Source organism: Falco rusticolus, chromosome 2 (assembly GCF_015220075.1).
Source record: "Falco rusticolus isolate bFalRus1 chromosome 2, bFalRus1.pri, whole genome shotgun sequence".
Lineage (NCBI taxonomy): Eukaryota > Metazoa > Chordata > Aves > Falconiformes > Falconidae > Falco > Falco rusticolus.
Window position 1 is genome coordinate 77,360,413 of NC_051188.1, and position 6,000 is coordinate 77,366,412.

General features: G+C 54.3%; 1 protein-coding gene across 2 annotated transcripts in view; it reads right to left on the reverse strand.

Annotated features, from left to right (window-relative positions):
* The window catches only part of KCNJ6 (potassium inwardly rectifying channel subfamily J member 6), a 159,060-nt gene extending 154,485 nt beyond the window's left edge, over positions 1-4,575 (reverse strand). For both annotated transcript variants that reach the window (XM_037378460.1, XM_037378459.1), the window contains exon 1: positions 4,237-4,575. The gene's annotated coding sequence lies outside the window, so the exon portion shown is untranslated. The remainder of the gene's footprint in view (positions 1-4,236) is intronic.
* Positions 4,576-6,000: the final 1,425 nt, after the last annotated feature.

Below are 6,000 nucleotides of genomic sequence, written 5' to 3' on the forward strand. Positions count from 1 at the left end.
CCCAGCTCCTTAGCTTGCCTTTGTCTTGGACCATATGGGGTAGTCCTGCCTACACACTTGATAGCTACAACATCACTTGACATTTTAATGGGCCTACTGTTCAAGAAAATAATTTTTCATTAGACTTGATCTAATGTTTACTTACTACTGAAGAGGTCCTTTTTACACAGGATCTAGTCCAGCACCCTTATGAGCCATGATATCTCTTTCAAGCATAATATAATTTCCCCTCTCTCAGTTTCTCCTTCATCATAGTGACCTGTATAAACAGCTGATCTAAACATGTTTTGCTTTGCTTTTAAACTGATGGAATGGTTAGACTTGTTGCCACAAATTGATATGGGTCTGATCCTGCACTACTTGTTTATGGCTAACTTAACTAAGGGAAAGTAGCAATCCCATAAATCTGACTTTATTCTGAATTTTTTAAAATAATTACAATGTTTTATTGGTTGGTGTGAGGAAATATAACTGATGACAGTTTTTATGCCTTTGATTTGACAGTTTCAGCTGTGCTTACCTCGATTGCTATTGGCTGGCATTCCATGTAGGTCGCAACAGCCATTAATGTTAAAATTATCTGCTTTGAAATGGAACCTCTTGTTGTTCAATGCTTTTATTCCAGCTATTCATAACACACATATAATAACATTGTATTTCCAATATGAAAAGCATTCTAGTAAAGCATCTGATGCACAGTTTTGAGGAAAAACCCAAGTCTCCCAGGAAGTCACTATCAAGTGGGAATGAGATTAAAACTCTTTTCCTGAGCTTACTGTTTGGTAAATTTAGCATTCATTGTTTAAGAAGGTCTCTTGGTCTCTTTCTGCATGATCAACATTAAAATACTGATACTTAATAAACTAGGAATATTGTTTTCTATTATCAGGCTGCCTCCACTAGTAAAAATCGTACAACATAAATGCAACAAACACATTAGCCTAAACCATATCTATTTCTAAAAACTGCTGGTGTTTAATTGTCCCAATTAAAATGCAACATTCTGTATCAAGCAGATGATGAAAATGCTGAACAGAGCTCCCAAGCTTTTAACAATGAAAATTAAAGAAATAATAACGTAGAAATGTGTTCTCTACAACGCCTCAACCATTATTACTTAAGACATAGTTTAATTTATTTGAGCAAATGCTAAGATGAATTCTTTTACTTCTTACTTTTATAGAAGCACATAAACAACTCCTGAGAAATCATGCAACTTGGGAGGCTCATATTGAATGTGGTGTAAATGCACTGGCAGAAATTCCACAAAGAATTCTGTCTTTTACTAAACCAATTAAGGTTGTGCTTGTGGAATTTTCTGTTGATGTTGCTATAATTAATTTATTTAATGTTGCTTATAAGGCAAAATCATTTCGTAATTATCTGATAAAATTATTCTGACACTGCAGGAGTATTGTCTTACATAACAAAATCAATAGCTTCAAGTATTATAAATGATCTGGTAATTGCCCTGAAGAGTCGTGTTCTATTACTTTTCCTCATTTTCCCACAGGAAAGTAATGAGTTCCCAAGCCCATACTTACAGTTCAATCCTTTATTTCCATCCTTTTGAGATAGGTCTGAAAATGTGAGGCCCATCATTAAAAAATTCAGGTCTCCATTTCCATAAAGGCTTAACTGACTAGTTCAATTGGCTTGTCAAGAAGTATAGTTAGGGCAAAATGTGCTTCTACAGTTAAAAAGCCCTGAACCTGTTATTCTTAAGACATAAATTTGCTTGGAGTCCCTGCATAAGTACAAAGCCCAACTAACTCCCATGCTAGAGTAAGACTCACCTATGTGGTTGTCTCTGCTAGGCTAGGACTTATTTGAAACAGACAATTTATAACAAAGGAGGAACCCAGTAGCTGGTGTGATTTGACAGCTTGCTTATAGTTAAAGCATAACCTCAAGAGGCTGGGGATTTGGATTCAAAACCAATAATTCTACATGTATCTATAGTTTACTGCCTATCAGGACCGAGGCGAGATTAAATAAATCTTGTTTGCTTAACGCAAAAAGAACATCCTGACATGGTGAACAGCAGAAAAGTGACTAATCCATTGCTATCTTCCCCAGTGAATATTATTCATTATGCTGTTGGCTTTTCTAGAATATTTTTTCATAGTCTCAAGCTATAATTGCATATGTAACTGCTAGCATGAGATATGTATAGGAAAACTAAGACAATAATTTAAAACCTATCAATGCAATAAGTATATCTTGGCTTCTGGTGAATTATCACTAACCTGAATACCTTTTTCCTCCACTTAGTGTGTTTTTTTAAACTGGTCACCAAATGCCTGTGGAGAACAGTTTATGATCAGGAGTTTTTTTTTATGATTAGTTGATCGTGTCTGTCTGACTGGCAGAAACTCCACCTGTCTAATTGTGTACCTCAGCAGTGGGATAGCTCCCTGCGCTAAGAGTGCAATTTCTTCAAGTGCAATTTCTCAACAAGTTTTCTTAAGGAAAACAAGTCGAGAATCCATATTTTTCACAATTTCTGCAGGACTCATTTTATGGATGTGCGTGTGAACAGTCTTACTGGGGAAGCAGTTCACCATAACAAGTCACAAAGAACCACTGCAAACGAGTCGTAAGAAACAACCTCGAGCAAGTACGTGTAAAAGGTACCATTCATTAACGTGTTTGCTCTCAGCTCTTGCATGCATTTAGCTCAGGAAAGTTTAGCGGCCCTAGGTGAGGCTTCCTCTGGCTCCCGGCACCCGGCGGGGAGCGGCACTGTGCTCAGGGCTGACTCTAGCAGAGGGAGGCGCGGGGTTCCCCCGGTCCTCCCAGCGCAGGGCCCCGATGCAAAGCCCCCGGACGGCTCCCTGCCTGCCGCCGGGAGCCGCGCTGCCCGCGCTGCCCGCGCTGCCCGCCGTTCCCCCGCTGCCCCCGCTGCCCGCCGTTCCCCCCCGCCCGCGCTGCCGCCGCTGCCGCCGCTGTCCGCGGTGCTGAAGCGGGGTCGGGCCGGGCCCGCAGCCGGTGGCAAAGCCCCGGGGCTGGCGGTACGCGGCGGGGCCGAGGAGCGCCGGGCAGCGGGACGCTGCGGGGCACGGCTGGCACAGCAATAAGCAGCCACGAACAGCTCGCCTCGAAGCAGCTTCCTCTGCCCGCCGCGGCCGGAGGCTCCGCGCATAGCGACTCGGGGACAGCCGCGGCTCGCTGAGCCTGTACGGTGCCCCCTTCCCCACCAGGGTCCCAAGGCTCTTCGTCGCTCCCCTTTCCAACGAGAGGGAAGTTTTGTCTGTGATATCTTTCCCCCCACCTTTGGGACCGGACCTGGCCGGGAAGGGGCGGCGGCGGGTGCCGGGGGAGGGGAAGGGGGGAGTTATCTCTTACTTATTTATTTATTTAGATTTTTCCTCCCTCAGGTCGCCATGGTGATACCGAGCTCGCTCTCCCTCCGATCAAGAGGAGACGGGCACCCCTTCGTGAGCATCTTCCCTCCACTCCCGCTGCCCCTCTCCCCCGGCGGAGGCTCTCCCTTCCCTGCCCGCCCAGCGGGGCCGGGGCCGCCGCCCCCTCAGCCTAGCTCCGGCTCCCCTCAGCCTCGCCCCGACTGCCCTGAGCGCTGCCCGCCTCGGGCCCAGCGTGACCCCAGCTCCCCGCAGCGCAGCCGCCCCCCACTGCCCTCCCAGAGAAGGAGTGAGATCGGAGCAGCCAAAACAACATCCCCGCCACCCCGCTTTGAAGTTCTTCCCGGTTTCGGCACTGCCGCTGGAGCGCCGATGGGGAGGGGGCGGCCGGGCGAGACGTCGTCCCTTGTCGCCCCCGCCCGCGGGTGCCCGCTGTCGAGCCCCGAGGCGAGGGGAGGCCGCCAGAGCCCCGGCCCCGTCGCGGCGGCAGCGCTGTACCCGAGGGCGTGGGGCCGGGGCTCACACACGGGAGGCTCCCGCGACGGCAGCTGGAAACGGCCCCCCCGGGGCCGGCCCGGCCCTCCCGCCGTGTCCCCCTCAGCCGCGGCTCCCCCGCCGCCACCTCGCCGCTTGCCCAGCGGAAAGCGGCCGAGGCTGCTCGCCCCCCGGTTACATAAGTAACGCACCCCGCATCCCCCCGCACTGCCGCTGTGACTGCCGGGGGGGCTTGAGGAAGGGCGGTTGGGGGCGGGGGGGTGGGGGGGGGCTGGAGGACCGCGGCGGCAACGAGCCGTGAGGGTACAGGCACCGAAACGCAAGCCCCGAGCCAGCACCTCCTCCGCCTCCCTTCGGGTAACCCCCCCCGCCTTACCTGGCGGCGGCACGCTGCTCTCACTCCATGCTGGCTCCCCGCGGGACGGGGCAGGGCGGCGCTGCCCGGCTCTGCACCGGCTCCGGCTCCGGCTCCGGGCCGGTGGGTGCGCGCGTGCGAGCGCCGCTCGCTGTCACACGGCCCCGAGGATGCTGTCGGGCGTCTCCATGCCCCACGCCGCTCGCCCACCTCCCGCGCCGCTCCGCCGCCGCGCAGACGGGCACGCCGGGGCAGCGGCACCCGCCCGCTGCGGGGCTCCGCTCCGGGTCGCTTAGCGCCGCTCGCAGCGAGAGCGGGGGGCGACCGGACGGCCGCGGCGCTGCCGCGCGTGTCTGCGTGTGTGCGGGTGCGAGGGGAGGCGGCGCGGCGGGCGGGCGGGCGGGCGGGGGAGGCGCGGCCCCGCGGAGGCGGCCGCGGGCGGGCCCAGGGGCTGCGGCCGGCGCCGGGGGGCTGCGCTAGCCCGGCCGGCGCGGCGGCGGCGGCGGCGGCGGCGGCGGCGGCGGCGGCGGCGGCATGTCGGAGCGCGGCTGCCGGCAGCGCCACCTGCGGGCAGCGCGGGGCGGCGGGGGTGGTGCGCTCCTTCCGCGGGGGCGGCCCTGGCCGGTGCCTGCGCCGCCCCCCCGCGAGCGGGCGGGCTGCCGTGGGGGGCGAGGCGAGATGCGGCGCGGAGCGGAGCTGCGGCAGCGGGGAGCGGGGAGCCGCCCCCGCCGGAGAGCCCCGTCGCCTCCCGTGGGGGTGGGTGACACGGCGGGCGTGGGAGGGGGCGAGGCCCCGGCTATCTCCCCCGCGGGAGTGCGGGCGGCGGCTCCGGCAGCCTCTCGCCCCGCCGTCTGCCCCGGGGCGTCCTCCCCGGCGGGGCGTCCGGGAGAACCGCAGGTGCATCCAGGCGCCCGGTGGAGGCCTGGCTCTGTGTCCCGCAGGACTTCGCTGGTGCATAATAAGTGCTGATCTGGCACCGCAAAAGGACCTCCGCCTCCCCGAGGGAAGGCGGCATCTTTGACAGCGCTTTCCCACTCCCAGGTTTGGTTGAAACCGGCCAACAGGTGCCACGTTCCTGGGAAGAGTGGGCGGCTGCCGGACAAGCAGGAAGGTGCACAAGTTCAGACAGTTAAGCCTCCTTTTCTTAGAAAACCTAGCTGAAAAGCAGAACCAAGGCGGCGTTTGCCAGACATCACTGATCATTTTTCTTGTAGGACGCGTCCTTTCCGGGCTACTCCACCTTACACTTCACGTGGTGTGCCTACATCGTGTTAAATTACCCATCTTCCAAACCAACACACCTATTCTGTAGGAAGCAGAATGGGGTTGTGGCTTTTTGGGTAACACAATAACAATCTGCACTTTCAGAAGTCATACCAGTTTCTCTGTATTTTTTTCTTCCTCTTTTTCCTAAGATTAGGCTGCAAGCCCAGCTCCACAGTTCATCTGAGCTCCTGGACCATGGAGCACCAGTGATCTTATTTTTTCCCCCTTCTGAGACAAAAGTAGTATTTTAAACCAGCACTGCAACTTATAAGATCTCCTTATTTGCATTTCCTTTCTCACCTCACCATTCCTCTTCACACCTTCCTACATTTCCTAATTTACTTTCTGGGAATCTTTTCTTTCTCCATCTAATCTCATGAGTCCATGCGTTTGTGTTGTGGACGTATTATAGCATGCTAGTCTAAAAAAATGGCTGTGTTCTAGTTTCTTAAGCTTTTTCCATAAAAGGGAACCTCACTGAAAAGAGCAATATAAGGCCTCTTCTTCCTTGGAGATTTG